At 37.6% G+C, this 21848-nt stretch overlaps 2 pseudogenes; one reads left to right on the top strand and one right to left on the bottom strand.

Annotated features, from left to right (window-relative positions):
• Window positions 1–9262: 9262 nt before the first annotated feature.
• LOC143569461 (secreted RxLR effector protein 161 pseudogene) lies at window positions 9263–9724 on the bottom strand (annotated as a pseudogene).
• Window positions 9725–15774: 6050 nt separating this feature from the next.
• On the top strand, window positions 15775–17223 carry LOC143569455 (putative long-chain-alcohol O-fatty-acyltransferase 5 pseudogene; annotated as a pseudogene).
• The last annotated feature ends 4625 nt before the right edge of the window (window positions 17224–21848 follow it).

Below are 21848 nucleotides of genomic sequence, written 5' to 3'. Positions count from 1 at the left end.
TTCTACTTTGTCAACAACAATCATATAAAAGAACACCCATATTTCTTTGGGACGAAACAACCGAGTAGAGATCTATTGAATTAGAGATTATGCAAATCTAACAAATCACCAACACCCTAATAAATCATTATTGGAATTTAGAAATATTCAATACTCAACAAATAAGGAATCAATAAATATTGGTAGAACCACATTTGTGGCTCAAACCACACGTGGTAGTTTTAAAATATGAATTTTATTCATAGAACTTCTATGTTCATATTTATATAAAACCATGTAATCTTTGTAAAGTAAAATATGTAAATGATAAGCAAACATTGCAATTTAAATAATCTTCAAAGTTTAACGGAATGTTAAATATAATATAAACAACCATTTAATTGAGGAAGTCTATAGGTTTATAAAATGTATAATTTAATTCACAATCACAAAAATTATAAATATTACTTGAATTCAATTAACAAATTAATACAAATATTCAAATTGACTAACTAGTAAATGAACAATTTAATGGTTGTATGATATGTGAATTATGGCACTATTTACCTTTGTAAGGATTTATTATTAAACCGTTATTTTGATTCATGAAAATATATACTTAATAAAGTGTTACTGTTGGTTTTATAACTTAAATTACTTGATTTATATATTTAATAAAACGTTAGTTTTTAAGTAAAAATCTTCTTTATATATTTATGTATCTTTATAAAAAATGTATCTTTATATATATCTATGCATATATATATATATATGAATATATATATATGCTTGAAAACGAGTCTTAGAAAATATATGTGAACAAAAACGAATATTAAAAGGTCGGTATTTAGTTAAACAAATTTTTTTAATCATTATTATTATTATTAAAATGGTTTATTAATTAACAAAACATAAAACAATTATTTTCCAAAAAATTCGGGGTGTGGGAGGGTCGAACCCGTGACCTCCCACCCCTATTGTTCAAGTGTTGACCAGCTAGGCTACCCAGCCATATGCATCATATCTCGTTTTCAAAACAATAAGAACATGATCTGGTTCTGGTTTCCCCCATTTACCAAGAACCCTAGAAATTCGATTAACCCCAAAACGTTAACAATCCATCAAAGAAGATTTAGGGTTATTGATCCTTATGAAAACGCGACCTAATACATGTAAACAATTACCTTGATTGGTGAGCAGAAGAGGGTGAACGAGTGCGGAACAGGGCCGGCCAAGAAAACGAGATGAACGAGTTATGAACGAGCAATATAATTCAATTAAATAGAGGGGTTTTGTCGGCGATCAAACAAGGAATGAATCCTCACAATTAATTGCATTATTATCGCGGTTATCGTGTGTAACAAGAATTGGGTGTCGGTTACGCTTAAAAAAGGAAAAACGAGTCAAGATGGTGAAATTAACATAATTAATTCGTCGGTGAGGCCGCGCCTAACATACATAAACGATTTCCTAAATCAAAATTTGATTATAAACGAATTTGGAAAGCTAATTGATTGATTTCTTGATTCGGGAACAAGAAAACTTGAATGTGGGTCGGGTTTGAATATGGATACCCACTTTAAGAAATGGATTATAACAAAATTCACATATAGGCCCCTCAAGTTAGAAGATGGATAAAGAAATGGATAGAACTTTATATTTTGGGCTATAAACGTCAAAGTTATAAAGATGTAGCGATAAATAAATAATATAGTAATTATAATTCGACAAATACGGGAATTTTATTAATTATCAAGCCCGGACCCGTAAATGGGTCGGGTAACGGTTACAAATGAAAAGGTGGAAAACCCGAAATGTTACAGTATCCCCTACTTTTGGGAATTTCATCCCGAAATTAGAGAATCAGCAATGAAAAGATGAGGACACTTGAGTTTCATCTGGTCCTCACGCTCCCACGTAAACTCGGCGTCTTGCTTATAATTCCAACGAACCTTAACCAAAGGAATGCGGCTTCGCTTAGTAACTTTATCCATATGATCCATAATCTCAACGGGTTGCTCCACGAAATGCATAGTCTCATCGATACTAACTTCATCAAGAGGGATGTGGAGATTACCCTCGGCAAGACACTTCTTGAGGTTAAAAACATGAAACACCGGGTGAATATTAGAGAGTTCTATAGGAAGTTTGAGAAGATACGCAACAGGACCAACTCTATCAATAATCTCAAAAGGACCAACGAAACGAGGAGCTAGTTTTCCCTTCTTTCCAAAACGGACAACTCCCTTCCAAGGGGAAGCTTTGAGTAAAACAAAAACACCAACACTGAACTCAAGGGGTTTACGTCTCTTATCAGCATAACTCTTCTAACGACTACGAGCAGCAAGGAGATTTTGACGGATTTGAGCAATACGATCAGTCATTTCTTGGACTAGTTCAGGACCAGTGATTTGAGATTCACCAACTTCGTTCCAACAGATCGGAGATCGACATTTACGACCATAGAGCTCTTGAAAAGATGCCATACCAATACTAGAGTGAAAACTATTATTATAAGAGAACTCGATAAGCGGTAGATGAATATCCCAATTTCCTCCAAAATCGAGGACACAAGAACGGAGCATATCTTCTAAAGTTTGAATCGTTCGCTCGGATTGACCATCAGATTGCGGGTGATAAGCAGTACTAAGATCCAATCGAGTACCCAAAGCGGATTGAAGCGACTTCCAAAAACGAGAAGTAAAACGGCCATCACGATCAGATATAATAGATAACGGAGTTCCATGATGACAAACAATTTTCTCAACGTAAATGCTCGCCAATTGATCAACAGTATACGTCTCCTTGATGGGAATGAAATGAGCAGACTTGGTCAGACGATCAACAATTACCCAAATACTATCATGCTGCTTGCGGGTAGAAGGAAGCTTAGTGATAAAATCCATAGCAATACCTTCCCATTTCCACTCGGGGACGGGAGGTTGCTCGAGTAAACCAAAAGGTCGATGATGTTCGGCTTTCACTTTGGAACAAGTGAGGCATTTAGAAACACACAAAGCGATATCTTTCTTCATTCCAGGCCACCAATAGACATAACGAAGGTCAGCGTACATCTTATCCGCACCGGGATGTATGGAATATCGTGACTTGTGAGCTTCGTCCATAATAAATGTGCGAAGATCATCATAATCAGGGATCCATAAGCGGTTCAGAAAGTAAAGCAGACCATTGGGTTTAGTTTCAAGTTGGGTTTCGGCACCACACGACATCTCGTCATACATATTGCCTTCGGTGATGGATTCATGTTGAGCATCGAGAACACGCTTTTCGAGATCATTTTGAACAAGAACGCAAGTAAGAAGTATCGAGTTGAATTGCTTCTTATGACTGAGAGCGTCGGCCACGACATTCTCCTTTCCAGGATGATAGCGAATTTCACATTCGTAGTCGCTAAGCAACTCGGCCCATCGACGTTGTCTCATATTGAGTTCTTTTTGGTCAATAATGTGTTGGAGAATCTTGTGATCGGTAAACACCACACACTTCGTACCATAGAGGTAATGTCTCCAAATCTTCAAGGCAAATACGACAACACCAAGTTCGAGATCATGCCTCGTATAATTTTTCTCGTGAACCTTGAGTTGTCTTGAAGCGTAAGCGATAACCTTGCCTCGTTGCATGAAACGCAACCAAGACCTTGGTTAGAAGGGTCACAGAAAACGATAAAATCTTCATTTCCTTCCGGAAGAGCAAGGATAGGAGCATTGCAAAGGATGTCCTTAAGAGTTTCAAAGGCTTCTTCTTGCTTTGACCCCCACACAAATGTTTTACCTTTGTGTGTTAAAGCGGTGAGGGGCAATGCGATCTTGGAAAAGTTATGAATGAAACGACGGCAATAACCCGCCAAATCAAGAAAAGAACGAACTTCGGTGGGAGTCGTAGGCGGCTTCCAATTCTTAACAGCTTCGATCTTTGCAGGATCAACATGAATACCCTTTTCGTTAACAATGTGGCCCAAAAACTGAACTTCTTTCATCCAAAACTCGCACTTAGAAAATTTGGCATACAATTGCTCCTTTCGAAGTATATCAAGAATGGTATGGAGATGATTCTTGTGGTCGCTTTCGGATTTCGAATAGATTAAGATGTCATCGATGAAAACAATAACGAACTTGTCCAAATAAGGTTTACAAACACGATTCATGAGGTCCATAAACACCGCGTGTGCATTTGTCAACCCAAAAGGCATAACACAGAATTCGTAATGACCATAATGAGTACGAAAGGCGGTCTTGGGGATGTCATCTTCACTAACTCAGAGTTGAGGATAACCCGAACGGAGATCGATCTTCGAGAAGCATGCGGCTCCTTGAAGTTGATCGAAAAGATCGTCGATTCGAGGGAGCTTATAGCGATTCCTAACGGTAAGCTTGTTAAGTTCACGGTAGTCAATGCACATGCGGAAAGAACCATCTTTCTTCTTGAAAAATAGCACAGGTGCGCCTCACGGAGAAGAACTCGGGCGAATGAAACCCTTGTTCGAAAGTTCTTGGAGTTGGCTCGAGAGTTCTTGCATCTCGGAGGGTGCAAGACGGTAAGGGGCTTTAGCTACGGGGTTAGCTCTGGGTATAAGATAAATTCGGAATTCGACTTGACGAACCGGAGGAAGACCAGTGACATCATCGGAAAAACTTCGGGAAAATCGCGAACAACCGGGATATCGGATAATTTCTTCTGTTTCTGCTCTTTCTCCACAACGAGAGCTAGGAAGGCGACACATTTCTTGCGCAAATAACGTTGAACTTGAAAGCACGACATGAGATTAAGCTTAGACGTTTGAGTATCACCGAACACCTTAAGAATACGACCGTTTTTTAGAGGTATACGAATGAACTTTTCGAAACAAACAACTTCCGCACGATTAAGAGTTAACCAGTCCATCCCTACGATTACATCGAAACTACCCATTTGCATCGGAATGAGGTCGATTAAAAACTCGACTTTGTTAAGGACTATGACGCAATCCCTGACTACCGAGTCAATCATGAGCCATAAATTTCCGGTTATGATCATATATGCTTTAGTTTCCCTCGTGTTTATTAATACACGACATAACATACTAGATAATAGTGTGTTATCATTCCAAACATTCATATTAAAACATGCTTCCCGTATTTTATTCTTGTATAATCACCTTTTAGTGTGCCACTTCTTGTGGTCAATCTTAATTAATATAGTTGATCTCATAATCAATGCGAGGTTCAGTAAAACTCATTTACCATGATCATGACCTTTATAATGATCATTGTATAATCATCACATTATTAGCATAATTAATCTCACTATTAGCATGCGCATCACAACAACTTCTTCAATTACCATGATCACATGCTTTACACCGATTATTATATTATATCACATTCACTTCAAGAAATAAATTATTATCCCGATGACTTTCATGGTAACAACATTACAACTTTCTTAGTTATGTACATGATCACGACCCTTTCACTAGTCATTTTATCATCACATTTACTTCCAGGAATGTAATTGATTAGAACCACACAACTTTCATGTTGTGGTTATTTCAACCCTCTTTTTTCATTTATTTGACAATAATATCAATTTCATGTTGTAATAAAGTATATTGTTTTATCTAACCTTTTCTTATGAATGGACCTCTCATCGTATAAAAGTATCGAGAAGTTATATTATGATCTAGTCATTAAGATTAATCCTTCTAAAATCTTTCATGCTAATTTCATATGAGCTTACAGGAGTCATGCATTTACCTTTATTATTTTTTTTTCAAATAAGCGGGCCTTTTAAGAATGCACGCTTATTATCATGATAGCTAACACATTCAATATACAAGGTCTGACATAATATCAATACACCAATTTGTAATAAGTTGTCATATTACAATGTCTCGAAAACATGAACCACCAAGTATAACAAGCATGGATTGAAACTAAAATTTGGCACATATGTATGTTACTCACTAAACTCTTACGTCATTTATGGTTCCCACAAAATGAAACATGAAATTGTAATTGGAAACCTTCAAATTCATATCCATTTTCACATTCTACGTGTAATACAATCACGAAATTTCATTTACATAAAACGAAGTTTGATAAATCTGATTTCCTCATGTCACAAATTATCTTTAAAAAAACACTTACCAAGAACTTTCTTTAAATTGTACATAGCGTCATAATATACTGACAAAATTGATGGCATAAGATTTTTTTTAATCACTTACACACAATTATGTATTATCGTATAATTAGTCACAACAATATAATACTACAAATATTTGTCACTCAAATATCTCGATCAAGTTCCTTTGAACTTTATAATAATATATGATATTTTGATATATTCGTTGAAATTTTAAAACATCTTGCGTTGCTATCAAAAATTTTAAATATGTTATTATTTCTTGATTTTATGAAACTAAGCACAAACGATATATGGATGTAAAACCATATAAAGTGAACCTTCATTTTTATTATATATACTAATAAACATGGTTTAATATTTGTGATTAGTAGATGTAATTATAGCATTATAAATTACACTCATGATAATTGGCACAAAGGAGTTAAGGTATTATCATGTTACATCATATTTGTAATTAGTAGATGTAAAACCTTTTTTTTTAATTCATTGCATGCATAATTTTACTAGTTGTTAAAACATTCTACTTTATCAACAACAATCATATAAAAGAACACCCATATTTCTTTGGGACGAAACAACCGAGTAGAGATCTATTGAATTTAGAGATTATGCAAATCTAACAAATCACCAACACCCTAATAAATCATTATTGGAATTTAGAAATATTCAATACTCAACAAATAAGGAATCAATAAATATTGGTAGAACCACATTTGTGGCTCAAACCACACGTGGTAGTTTTAAAATATGAATTTTATTCGTAGAACTTCTATGTTCATATTTATATAAAACCATGTAATCTTTGTAAAGTAAAATATGTAAATGATAAGCAAACATTGCAATTTAAATAATCTTCAAAGTTTAACGAAATGTTAAATATAATATAAACAACCATTTAATTGAGGAAGTCTATAGGTTTATTAAATGTATAATTTAATTCACAATCACAAAAATTATAAGTATTACTTGAATTCAATTAACATATTAATACAAATATTCAAATTGACTAACTAGTAAATGAACAATTTAATGGTTGTATGATATGTGAATTATGGCACTATTTACCTTTTAATCAATTATATATACCAAACATTGGATTACATGCAAAATAATTACATGCAAAATAATTTTAAAGAAAATGCAAAATTTTAAAATCACAATTTAGTCATCTTACCAAGAAATTATTTCGATCGTCAATAACTTATTATTTAATAGTAATGTGATAATAGAGGAACTAATGATAAATCTCTAACACAATCCAAAATTATATAAATTACAACATGATTTATGTTTGAGAGAATTAAGACAAAATAGCCAAAAAGACTTACCTTATAAAATATATCCCATCCAACTCCAAAGCAATCGTGCTGATAACGTATTGTAAAACAACAACCCATTAGCTCCATCATGTATCTATATAATCATAGTATAGAGAGAAAATATGTAGAGAAATGGGAAGTTCTTATTCATTGAGATGCATATAATACCAAATACAAGAGCCACTATTTATAGGGCTAGAATATTAATACAGCATTATTAAGGATGTAAGTTATGTATGTGGAAAGTCACCACATTATGGATAATTCATATCACATATATATGTTCTGGTTATAGTTTTCTAGTTTCCGCATATCACATATGAACATAGGTTTCGGTCCCCTTTGGAATTTAATCTAGTAGTTGTTGAATGTGAATGTAGACTGTGTGTCTTGAAGGTTGGAAAATGTGTACGTAAAACATGTGTTTAAAACTATTGAGACTGAAATCCTAGTAGAACATGTATTTTCAAAGTGTGAAAACCGGGATTTTGAAATTGTTGAAACTCGATGTTAATTTTGAAATGGTTGAAAGCCGGTATTTTGAAAGAATGAGGAAGCAAAGTTTGAATTCAGGTTTCTACAGGCTAGTTGTCATTTAGCATGCTTAAACAACGTATTTTCATTCATAGTTTTGATGTCTAAGAATTACGTGAGATCGTTTTAATATTAAGATTGAAGAAGCAAATTAGACAATTAATGTGCGTATGACTTTCTAGACTCGCAACCATTAAGTCCTTAATTTATGGTATAAGAATACGTTAATTTGGATGACTCAAGCACCCTTTTATTTTAAGCAAGAAAATATAACTAAATATTTTTTATTACAATGGATACATAAGTCTGTATTTATAAATTAACCAAGAATAATTAGACTTCAACTCGAATTGCTTAAAATACATACTCTAACTGACATTTTTGAGTCCTACGTATCTTATTTTTGTGACCAAATTGTGACTCAAGTAGACCTTTAGCTCCGCAATAGTTCCAACATCTCCTTGCACATGATCCTCGCCACAACTTTTATCATAATTCCACCTCGTTGTTCTTTACCACATATATATTAGACTATTATTTGTTTTCTTTCTATGTATTCGAGAGTATATTGTGAAGACAATTTTTGGTTCTTATAACCATTCACCAGTATCATGCATAGTCAAATAATCATCTTTCAAGTGAACATCACGTAGACAATCTGTTGTTTGTCCTAGGACTTGTTATATTATTCCGGAGCAAATGTTTAACCTTAGAGTTAATCGACCCTTTGTCACATATATCCACACATGAATCGTCCCCGAATTTTACCTTCCAAGTTATATCATTCATTTAGTTTAGAAAGGTAAGATCGGTTACTTGCCATTGTTGGTAAATCAGTAGCTAACAAGAACAAAAGAGTTGGGACACTTTTCTGTGTTTTATAACTTCAAAATACGATTACAAGACTAGAATGGGAAATAACTTTGAAAGCGCATATAAAACCAAACTATGCTACTGATGCTTAAATAGAGAAAACAAAACAATAAAACAAACATCCCACGTTGTATGTAGCCCATGATCTCCACAAACTTAATTGATTTTATCTTCCACTAACTCCATAACTATTTCCATAACAACCGGAAACTTTCTGACCAAGCAACAATTAGTTAACAATCTCCTCTCTAATGTTGACTTGGTTTAACTTCAACAACTCCGAACAGTAATCTCATTTCTCCAAACTTGATCCTTCCCAATGCCTTGGTTAGGATATCGGCCTTCTGAAATTTCCCGCTCACGTGCTCAACTTAGATTTCGTCTCGTTCCACACATTCACGAATAAAATGCTACTTTATGTTGATATGTTTGCTACGACCATGGAACATAGGATTCTTCATAAGAGCTATTGCCAACTCGTTATATACCAGCAACTTTGCTCGTTGAGCTGTTTCCCCTGTTAACTCGCTTACCAAATTTCTCAACCACAACGCTCGGCAAGCGGCTGATGTAGCAGCCATGAACTCGGCTTCACAAGAGGAGAGGGCGACTGTTCGTTGTTTTTGTGATGACCATGTTATTGGATTTCCCAAGTAATAGAACACGGTTTCCGTGATTCCCCTTCTATCATCTAAATTATTTGCGTGACTGCTGTCACTATACCCAATCAATCTTCCATTTCCTCCCCTTGAATATTTTAAACCAAAATCAATAGTTCCCTTTAAGTACCTTAGGATATGCTTCACGGCTGCGAGGTGGATTTCTTTCGGCTTCTCCATGTATTTGCTAACCGCCCCAACCGAGTGTGACATCTGCCCCGATCCGACCCGACCCAGGTATCCGTTTCTCTGACCCGATCTCTTTCTTTTATGATTTAATATTTATTTATACTTATATTTTACTTTTAATAATAATAATATACTTTTCCTTCCCGCCTCTTTCTCTCTCTTTCTTTCCGCCGTCCCGTCCCTCTCCTCTCTTTCCGCCTTCTTTTCCCTCTTGACGCCGTCCCGCCCTTAAGCCTTGTTTCCCTCTTTTTCTTCTAACTCTTTGCTTGTCCTTTGTTCCTTCCCGCCTAAGGTTGTCTGCGCAGCTCCACGCGCCAGACCCCTTACAAGGAATCCTGCGTGAAGACCACCTGTTTCAGCGATACGCGAGACGAACTCTTCTCGCAGCGCGCTAAGAATTGTAATTCTTCTCGCAGCGCGCTAAGAACGGTTGTTCTTCCCGCGACGCGCTAAGGATTTGTAGTTCTTCTCGCAGCGCGCTAAGAATCGTAGTTCATCCCTCGACGCGCGAAGAATTATAGTTCTTCCCGCGGCGCGCTAGGAATTTTAGTTCCTCCCGCGGCGCGCTAAGAAATGTGATTCTTCCCGCGACGCGTTAAGGTTGGTTCTGTCTGCCTTCGCGCTCGCGCACTTTTGCCTTCGCGCTCCAGCCTTCTCGCGCTATGTCTTGAGTCTTTTCTTCTGTTTAATCTAGCCGTTTGCGTTTGTGATGTCTTATCTTTTGAGCTGTTGACCTAATCTGATTTATGTCTGAAAAGCCACTTTTGGCGCAGCATGCGCACCAACCCCATTGGTTGACAGATAAAGTGACTGACATAATCTTTTGAGATCTGCTTTTTCCATGCTTGACCAGTACCTTTATCTGAACCGCCCATGCCTGTTTACTGTTCCTATCAGCTTTATCTTGCCCCCTGCAGCTGCCATATCTTTTGATATCTTTTGCTTTTGGAATCTTTTACTTTTTGAGATCTTTTCCCCTTTTTCTAGGGATTGTGTTCCCTAGGGTTTCTCTATAAATAATAATCTTATTTTTCTTAACACTACACACACAAACACTTATTATCTCTCTTCTTTGCTCTCTGCCGATTGTCCTCCTGCCGCCTCCTCTCTTGCCTCCGTTTTCTCCTCTCTTCTGCCCTGCTTTTCGGTAATATATTATATATAATAATTTACTTATTAATTATGCTAACTTATAATCAAGACTTAAAACCAATCATTAAAACAATAATCTTATTTATAGGTTAACTTGTGCTTGTTTAAAGTTGGTTCTTGCTTTATCTTACACCGCATCGTTTATCAAGTGAGTAATCTCGTACCTAATCCCTTTTTGCTTTTAATGTTTTGGGATGTTCATGTGTTCATACAAACTTAGAGTCTTAAACTTGTTTATGAACTTTAGTCGCGCAGTATCCCATGTGTTGAGGACGTAGACTTGGCTGTTTATTTGTATGTGTGGATCATTAACCGTCTTGTCGGTCTATTCCGCAGTTCTCATGGTACCATTAGATGAACACGGGAGAACAATCGTTTATGATTTTCTCTTTTGTTTACACTTGCACAGTTTGTCTTGTTTGTGAGCTCAATTGTGAGCACTGGCAGTCTTATGAATCTTAGAGTTGGTCCCGATCAGATTACACCCTTGTTGAAAACCAGACATACACGTGTTGCGCGCAGATTTATTGTTATCTATGTATTGTATTAAACTTGATTTCTCACCAACACGCAAGTGTTTGACGTTTATTTTAACACATGTTCAGGTTTGCTGTAGCTGTTCTGAAGCTTGTGGACACGTAGGACGTTTTTACTTTTGGACCTAGATTAAAATGTATCAAGACAAGTTATTATTGTTCGAATATTTTGCCTTATAATATATTGAATTATGTTGCTTTATGTTATCTTGTGTTTACGCTGCGCGTGCGCGAATGAATGTATTTATTAAATAGTGACACCCAATAGTGTCACGAGTAATGAAACAATATGTGGCGCCCCGATGTATAATCCGCCTTTGGTCGGGGTGTTACACCGAGTAACCGAGGTCCGGCCTTGTGTGAATCAAGTACTGGAGGCTACCGATAATCTTTTGGTAATCGTTCAGGTTGACTTCATTTCCAATTTCATCTCTTGTTAAGCTCAATTTTTGGTCCATTGGCTTTTGTGTTGGATTGCAATTCCACATTCCAACAGACTCCAAAATTTTCTTCACATAACCTGATTGCTTTATAGTGATCCCACCATACGTTTGATCAACTTCGATTCCGAGATAGTAAGAGGGTCTTCCAAGGTCACTCATTTCAAACACATATTGCAATTTTAATTTAAAACTTTGTACCTCCACTTCATCTGCTCCGGTAACAATAAGATCATCCACGTACACCCTAACAATCAAGGAGCCCGTAGACCGTTTGAGCATGTACACTGCCGGCTCCAATGCACACCGAACGAAACCGAAATCTTTTAGTGACTTATCAAGGCGGGCGTTCCAAGCCCGTGGTGCCTGCCTTAACCCATATAACACATTATTGAGCTTGTATACCATGTGTTCTTTACCCTTCACTACGAACCCATCTAGTTGTGTAACGAATACATCTTCTTTTAGTATACCATTTAAGAAAGCCGATTTAACATCAAGGTGATGTACAAACCAGCCCTCTTTTGCTGCTAAAGAAAGCAACAAACGAACTATTTCTAATCGGGCCACCGGTGCGTAAACTTCATCAAAATCGATCTCTTTTTTCTTCACGTAGCCCTTTGCCACCAACCGGGCTTTGTGTTTTACCGTATTACCTTCCACGTCCCCTTTTAACTTGTAAACCAACTTCAACCCAATTACTTTCTGACCCTTTGGCAGGTTAACCAAAGTCCAGGTTTGGTTCTTCTCAATCGATTCTAATTCGTTCTTCATGGCCGCTTCCCAATCACTATTACTTGCAGCTTCTCTATAGGATGTTGGCTCATCTCCTGCGAGCAACAATTCTTCACTCTGATCTTCATTTTGTACCGTTTCATCATAGAGTTCTGATAGGGATCAAAAGCCTTGAGGTGGGGTATGATCATAATTAGTGTTACCCACCTCTTGGTTCTTGTTACGAATTGGTGCGGGTGAGATTTGAGAAGGAACGGGTGACGACATCTTTTGGGTGTCGTTATGAGGTTGAGTTGCTTCATAGGGCATTTGTTGGTGGGTAAAAAATGGGGAATTATTGTCAAAATGGATAATAGCCCAACTTGGTCTCTGGATCGGTTCTTCATATTGGCCTTCACTCCAAGCCCATTTTCTTTTTTCTTCAAACACCACATCACGACCAGCATACACTTTCATTTGATTAGGGTTAAGTAGCATGTATGCTTTGCTACCTTCTTCAACTCCAAGATACATCATCATTGAAATTCTATCACTGAGCTTTGTCATATGAGCTGGCAACTTCTTCACATGCGCTACACAACCAAACACCTTAAGATGGTGGAGATTCGGTACGCGCCCCCTCCAACCTTCACATGGTGTTTTATTTTTGAACCCCTTTGTCATGACCCGATTAAGTATATAAACCGCATGTCTAACCGCCTCTCCCCACAACATCTCCGGCACCTGCATGGTCTTCGACAATGACCTAGTAACTTCAAGAATGGTGCGGTTACGTCGTTCGACCACACCATTTTGTTGCGGAGAGTATGGTGCCGTTTTTTTGTCTCTTTATTCCTTCCTATTCACAAAATAAATCAAACTCACGAGAATTAAATTCACCACCATGGTCTGTTCGTAGTCCCTTGAACTTATAATTACTTTCTCCTTCGACCTGGTTCTTGAACCTTTTAAATAGTTCAAGTGCTTTATCTTTTGTCTTGATAACATAGATCCACATGAATCGACAATAATCATCAACAATTAATAGGAAATACCGGTTACCTCCCTTTGTTTTAGGCGATATCGGGCCACACAGATCTGCGTGAACAAGTTCTAACGGCTTGCTCTCTCTCCACTGTGTCTCACTCGGGAATGGTTCCCTTGCTTGCTTCGCTACGAAACATCCATCACATATTTGTGTTTGGCATTCCTTTAACCAATCCCTTTTTCACCATTGAGTCGAGAACACCGAAGCTTACGTGTCCAACCCTTGCGTTCCAGACCCAAGCCTCATCATCCATCTTTAGTGCCAAACAAACTGGTTTGACTATCTTCAAAACCACTTTGTACAGTCGGTTCTTGGCCCGCTGTACTTTTGTCACCAATTTACCGGTCTCGTCGAAAACCCAAAGATACTCGTATTTCATCCTGACCTCATACCATCTTCCGTCATTTGGCCCAAACTGATGATGTTCCTATGAAGGGCAGGTATATAATATACCTCAGGAATCATAAATTGATTACCATCTTTGCACTCGAACACTATCGTCCCCTTTCCTTTAATCTGAACTACCGAACCATCTCCAAAGCTTACTTGGCCTGTCACTTTGTCATCCAACTCTGCAAAAGACTCTTTAGCCCCTGACATATGATTACTTGCTCCTGTATCAAGGTACCAAGTATCACCAAACATTTCCCTTTTATCTCCGTGCTTGTGAAGAACTAATGTTTCTTCATTCATAATAACAATGGGATTCACCTTTTCTTCATGAACTGCCAGCCAAAGACCCAATTCATCGTCGTGTTTTTTCACAAAATTCGCTTCAACCTTTTTTTCGTTCTTACATTCCGATGCGAAATGCCCTTGTTCATTGCAATTGAAGCACATGACGTGTTTCTTATCACGCGGCTTACGACTCGTTTCGCCCGAGTCACGGTTCGAACCACCACTCCAACGGCCTCCTCTACCACGGTATGAACCTCTTGCCCGCGAACCATTACGGCCGCCCCTGTCTTGGTACGTACCCTGACCACGTCCGCCAGTTGAGAAACCTCTTCCGGTTCCCTTTTGGGTCTGTTGAGATTCATTTCGGGTGAACAACAACCCGTTGTCACCGGACACGTTAATTTTCCGCTGATTCAACCTATCTTCATAAGCCTTCAACCGCCCAATCGCCTCTTCGAACAACATCGAATCGACGTCCGAACATTGTTCTATAGAAGCAACAAGTTGGAGATACTTTTCAGGGGCTGAATCAAATAACTTCCTTATGAGTACATTCTCTTCCAACGTCTCACAAAGGCTACTGAATTTGGAAATCATACCACTTAGTTTCCCGGTAAAATCATCAATGCTTTCACCGTCTTTCATCTTCAATGAGTCGAACTCTCTCTTGAGTGTGTGTAGACGCGCCTTCTGCACTCGTTCAGCACCCAAGTACGAGTCTTCAACGACTCCCAAATTTCACTCGTCGTCTTATTCTTTGCGAACTGCAATAAGACGTCTTTGGGAATCGCTTGAAAAATGAAGGCTCGGGCCGTTTTGTTCTTCTTCTCGTCAGCGGCCGTACCGGCCTGAGGTTCGACTGAATCCCACAACCCGGTGGCATCCATGACAGCTTCCATCTTGATGGACCATGTGGTATAGTTTGTGGCGGTTAGGGTAGGGATTTGCAATGAAATTGCACTGGCTTCTTTCGGGGCTGCAACATTTGTGTTTACGACAGAAATTTGTTAAACTTCGGATATTTGGGCAGAAACCTTGATCGCTTTGATACCAAGTGTTGGTAAATCAGTAGCTAACAAGAACAAAAGAGCTGGGACAATTTTATGTGTTTTATAACTTCAAAATTCGATTACAAGACTAGAATGGGAAATAACTTTGAAAGTGCGTATAAAACCAAACTATGCTACTGATGCTTAAATAGAGAAACCAAAACAATAAAACAAACATCCCACGTTGCATGTAGCCCATGATCTCCACATACTTAATTGATTTTATCTTCCAATAACTCCATAACTATCTCCATAACAACCGGAAACTTCCTAACCAAGCAACAATTAGTTAACAGTCATGTGTTTACTCGTGTTGTTATCAGGATACCAAACCCCGTTTTCTTGTGGTTTGGTTTCATAACGCTTCAGTAATAACTTTTATTCATTCAAGAACATTGTTTATTGATTGCACCTCATTATAAACATTGACATAGATTTGATACAGATTTAAAAGGTAGGACCCATAGTACTTTTTATTAATTTGATTGGCCTAGAAGAGGAGTATGATCTAGAAAGATGTAGGATAAATTTGATGTAGGATAAATTTGGACGTCTTTAAGAAAGAATCTTAACAACTATGTATTTTTTTTTTTGGTAATTTAGCCTCCAATATTAATATTAACTATTTTCATAACCACTAATTTTTCAATATGAATTGACTAAAAGTTGCTAAGTAGTTAAGCTGTTTGATACTGATGCCTACTGTAGCTTATTAAAATTCACATTTAAAAGGACATCCATGCATAATATTTTTCACCAAGGAAAAATGGAAGATGGCCAAGAACTCAAAACCATCATCAAAGTATGCTTTCTCACCATCTCCTCCATCTGCTACTGCTACTTGATTCCAGCTCGGATCTCCAATACCCTTCCAAGGTTGCTATCTCTTCTCCCTATCATCACTATCTTCTCCATCCTACCACTACAAATCTCCACTGTCCATCTCGCCTTCCCCGCGTTCTTCTTCCTCGTATGGCTAGGTAACTTCAAGCTGTTACTCTTCGCCTTCAACCGAGGCCCTTTATCTACTACACCACGGTTACCACTCCTCACTTTCATCTGCGTTGCTTTGCTTCCCATCAACATTAAACAAAGTAATAACAAAATCCCTAATCCACTTCCATCACATAAACCGATTATGTTAATGCTTAAAGCTGCGATTCTCACGTTGATCATACATATTTATCACTACAAAGACAACCTTCACTGGACTGTGATCTTAGCTCTCTACTTTACACATATGCACATCGGTTTCGAGTTAGGGTTTGCCCTCACTGCTTATTTCGCTAAAAATTTCCTTGAATTCGGGTTTGAAATCGAACCGCAGTTCAATGAACCTTTCGTGGCCACATCGCTTCAGGATTTCTGGGGCCGCCGGTGGAACCTTGTGGCCTCGAGTATCCTCCGAGCTTCTGTGTATGATCCAATCCGTGCGATCGTGAAACCAACTCTCGGTCGGTTCTGGAGCCAGGAGCTGGCGATTATTATGACTTTTGTGGTGTCTGGGCTAATGCACGAGTTGATGTTTTTGTATTTGATGCGTGTTAAGCCGACGTGGGAGGTTACGTGGTTTTTTGTACTACAAGGGGTAGCTGTGGCTGTTGAGGTGGCCGTTAAGAAGGCGGTTAACGACAGGTTTCGGCTACATAGGATGTGGTCGTGGCTGATTGGGGCGTCGATTTTGCTAGCGACTGGTTGGTTGTTCTTCGTGCAGCCAATAAGAAACGGCACGGATATGAAGGTTATAAACGAATCTGAAATCATATTGAAATATTTAGGTCTGACTGATGGTGTGAAAGCATGAAAAGTGTGTTATGTTTGCAGATATATAATCATGCCAATTTATGCTTTTTTATTGTTTGTTTTAGTATGTGTGGGTTGTAGTTGTGTTGGCTGGGCTTTAGAACTCTTGGTTGTGTCCTGTAAATGGTGGCAATTATCTTGTTTGTCTTTTATTTCCTTGGTTTTAATATTGAAAATCTTCCATCCGCGCATTGCAACGGAAAAACGCTCCTACTAAAAAAAAAAAGACTAACTACATAGTTTTGTTGTTGTCAATAGTCGAAGTGCATAACTATATTCCGCTAATACGAAAATACATAGTTTATTTTGAATACATTTTTTAGATTAAATTCATTTTTGCAAGTACAATCTTGGTTTGGTACCGATAGTGCTTGAATAACGAAATATATGAATACCGATATCTGAATATTGTTTAGCCGTTATACTTTTTTGGAAGTCTATAATGTCATATATTCAAGTCATTGAAATATAACGATGCGAATAAATTAAAATAAAAAAGTAGGGTTGATACACAAACAATTTGAATTTTTACAAAAGGATATTATAAATAGAACCAAATTTGAAGTAGGAGAAAAGAAAAGAGGATGACATGCCTGGAAAATGCTAAACCTACTTTCAGTTTAATATTGGATAGGCACTACCAAATGATTAAAAAAATAATAATATTTTGAGAGACCTGGACCAATAAGGTTGTAGGATTATGAGAAATTAAACAATAATTTATCCTATTTATCAAAAAAAAAAAACTTGCTTGCTTTTAAATATATATACCTAGGGGCTGTTTGTTTACATCTGAATGGAACCATTCAGCATCTGATTTATTCAGACTTCAGACTGTTTGGTTACAAACAGAAAAACATCTGAATGGCTAAAATTAGGTCTGAATCATTCAGACTTGTTGTTGTTGCTGAATGGGACAGAGGCTCATTCAGACATGACTCATTCAGATCTGAATGAACCAAACAGCCCCTTAGTTGGTTGGTCGTTAAAGAAAAATGTAATAAGCATATAATTATATAATAAGAATATAAGATATACAATCTACGTACGTATAAAAGTTACGAAGAAATATCATGTCTCTTTAATGTTTTAGTAATTGCATCTACTTTTTTATATAAATTTTTTTTATTACAATAACTTGCTTAAAAAGTAAGTTACAGTTCGGTACAGTGTTTGATCATAGCAACTATAGTAATTATCTACTTTTTTCTACTCTAGATACATGTGGGTTACAGATTTTTGTATCTCAATGATAAGATGACCCATAAGGATATATTTTGTTCTGGTAAATTTCGCTAATATTTGTCAAGGTGGTTATAATTGCTCAAATCATGTGGCTTTACCTCGTCATATCTACTTGTTGTAATTTGTTGTTTGGAGTTGTTGTCTTATGTTGAATTATGTGGTGTTTGGTAAACAATTAAGGTTGGCGGCCGGTGGCTATACCTCGTCATATCTACTTCTTGTAATTTCTTGTTGTTTGGCTGCCCATCAATTGTGGAGTTTTAGTCTTATGTTGAATTATGTGGTGTTGGTAAAAAGAAGGTTAGCGCTTAATTGATTCAATTCTTGTGACTGTCATGCCAATGTTGTCCATTTTGCTTCTTATACGTATTATTTAAAAAATGAGTGACACATTACTCATAGCTTTCAAGAGTAGTGTATCATCTCAAGCCAAGAGTAACATTTAATTTACTTGTTTCAATTCGTAAGATCATCTAATAAAGTAAGATCACCAAAAAAGTTAACGATATAGATAATTACTAATTAGTAGCGTATCGGGGGGGGGGGGGGGGGAGGGGTGATTATCACTCATCACACACCTCACCCAATCAAATGGTGACATATCACCAACCCCAAATCCATCATATGTGATGATTTTTTACTAGGGGTGGTGGTATGGTGTGATGGGATTTGTTTTTAATAAATATTAAAGTATAAAAAATAAAACAATATGTAGTCACCAACCCAAAACACTATCTCTTCTCTTCCTTCTTTCTCTTCATATATACAGCCTCCATCATCACCAACCCACCACCACTTATCACCGTCGAACTCCGGTAACCACTACCGCCACACAACTGAACCACAACCACACCATCGGATAACCAAGACTCCACCTTACCGGTTACAGTGAAGTCTGGAACCATTTTAAAACTCTAGAACCCATTACAATCCCTAGAATTTCAAACTAAAAATTCAATCTTCTTGATTAGTGTATGCAAATGAAAGCATAGGGCTTTTCTACGGAGTGTAAAGATGAATCGATTGGCATAAACCTTGCTTCAAACGGTGCTCTAATCGGCGATGAAGACCTCGTCAGTTCGCCGGAAAATTATCACCGGAAAAACGAGTTCCGTTGCTTTGAGTTTTTGAGCGACAGCTTGAACCAACGGCTCTCCCAACGTCTCTCCCAACTGTCCTTTTTTCTTGGAAACCACCATTCATCAAGCGTTATGGCCATCACGCAAATCACCTCTTTTCCGCGTGACAATGGGGCGGCGGCGGTGTGGAGATGGTCACCACGCCTGATGGCTTCATCACCACGCGGTGTCCCGTCCCCCCTCATCTCAAGCCGGCTATGGTTGACTGCTTGATCATTTCACGAATACCAAAGACATCATTAAAGGTATTGATTAATAAAGTACTTAACCAGATTCTAAAACCTTAGAACTGGTTTAAAATTAAACAACTCATTATTAAATTTCTCGTCCATCACACTTTCCTAAATTGTTACGGTATTCTCTTCACAGATTATCATTACTCCCTTGAGTAGCTGTCGTAGAAAACAAAACACATAATACGCTAAAAATTGCTTGTTAATGAAACCAATATTAGTAAGGGTGAAATCTGTTGGAAGTTAAGTGTAAGTGTGTGACTGAATGCCTTAAATAGGAAAGTGGTGAAACTTTGTCCCACGTCGGGTTGGGAACTAAATGAAAAGTGGTTTATAAGGTATAGCTTTTACTACTCATTTGAAGCTTTACGATGTTTTACCACAAGTCCTACTCGCGTGCAGGGGGTGTGCAAATTTGGGTTTCTGGACTAGAAATTCTTCGAATTCGTGTAAGGATGTAATTGTCTCTGCCTATTATGGTGAGACCCAACTTCTATATATAATAACAAAATTACATACAACCAAGGTAATACAATAAACATAATAAATGCATTAAATACAAAATAAAAATAAAGAGTAATTTGTGGGATTGAAGAGTGATTAGTGGGATTGCTTTCAATTGCATTGTTGTCTATTATCCCCCTCAAGCGAAATGGCGGTGGACATACACGAAGTAATTCCCGAAATTTTTCAAATTGAGGTCTCGGTAAACTTTTTGTGAAAATATCGGCTAATTGAAGTTTGGTAGGAACAAAGCGAGTATGAAGCTTGACGGACATAACGAGTTCTCGAACAAAGTGATAGTCTAAGTTGATGTGTTTGGCCCGTTTATGAGATACTGGATTTTGACTCATGAATAAAACACTGCGGTTATCGCAAAGTAACGTAGGTCTATCCAGCGGAAGAGCATTGAGCTCACGTAATAGGTGGGTTATCCAAATGATTTCAGCAGCCGTATGATTGCCCTATACTCCGATTCACAACTTGATCGAGAAACGGTGGGTTGTTTCTTGGCGCTCCAAAAAACGAGGTTTCCTCCTAAAAAATTTGAATAACCATAAGTAGACCGGCGCGTTTCATTACATCTAGCCCAATCAGCATCGGAGTATCCCAAAATAACAATGTGTTTAGGTCGTTGAAAATACAGACCATGCGAGATAGTACCCTTGACATACCGGAGTATTCTTTTAACTAGTTGAAAATGATGTTCATTCGGAGCATGCAAAAATTGGCATGCTTGATTAACGGCATAAGAGAGATCGGGTCGGGTAATAGTTAGATTTTGTAAAGCTTTAACGATCGACCGATAAAAAGTAGGGTCGGAGTATGGGGTACCATGAGATGTGAACAAATCAGTGGTGGCTAGATGAGTGGGAGCAGGTTTTGCATCAATGAACCCGACACGTTTAAGGATATCGTGAGCATATTTAGCTTGGCTAAGAACCAACCATTATCTGTGTGAACAACTTCCAAACCCAAAAAATAACTTAACGACCCCAAGTCCTTGATAGAAAATTCATTATGTAAGCGATTAATAAAGTTGGTGAGCATAATGGGTTTGTTACCTGTGAGGATAAGATCATCTACGTAAACTAGAAGATACATAAGACAATCTCCTTGATTGAAAACAAATTAGGAGGTGTCGGCTCGACTACAGGTAAAACCGTAAGCAACAAGACACGAGCTTAACCGTTGAAAACAAGCACGCAGTGCTTGTTTTAGTCCGTAAAGAGCCTTTTTGAGTTTACATACATGATCGAGAAATGCTGAAACAACAAAACCCAGTGGTTTTTCCATGTAAACGGTTTCGACTAAGGAGCCGTTTAAGAATGCGTTGTTCACATCCAATTGATGGAGCGGCCACCTATTGATAACAACCAAAGATAGAACAACACGAACTGTTGAGGCTTTAACAACCGGACTAAAAGTGTGAGAAAAATTAAGACCCGGGATTTGAGTGAAGCCCTGAGCCACAAGTCGAGCCTTATGACGATCAATGGAGCCATCCGAGTGGTATTTAGTGCGAAAGACCCATTTGGAACCGACTACATTAGCTGTTGAGGGTCGTGGTACTAGGCTCCAAGTATTATTCTTTTAAAGGGCTAGAATTT

This window comes from Bidens hawaiensis, unplaced genomic scaffold, assembly GCF_021521415.1.
Source record: "Bidens hawaiensis isolate Kalapana, Puna unplaced genomic scaffold, B.hawaiensis_p1.1 tig00024485_1, whole genome shotgun sequence".
Classification (NCBI taxonomy): Eukaryota; Viridiplantae; Streptophyta; class Magnoliopsida; order Asterales; family Asteraceae; genus Bidens; species Bidens hawaiensis.
The sequence above is the reverse complement of the archived record's forward strand: the minus strand, read 5'-3'. Positions and strand labels throughout refer to the sequence as shown.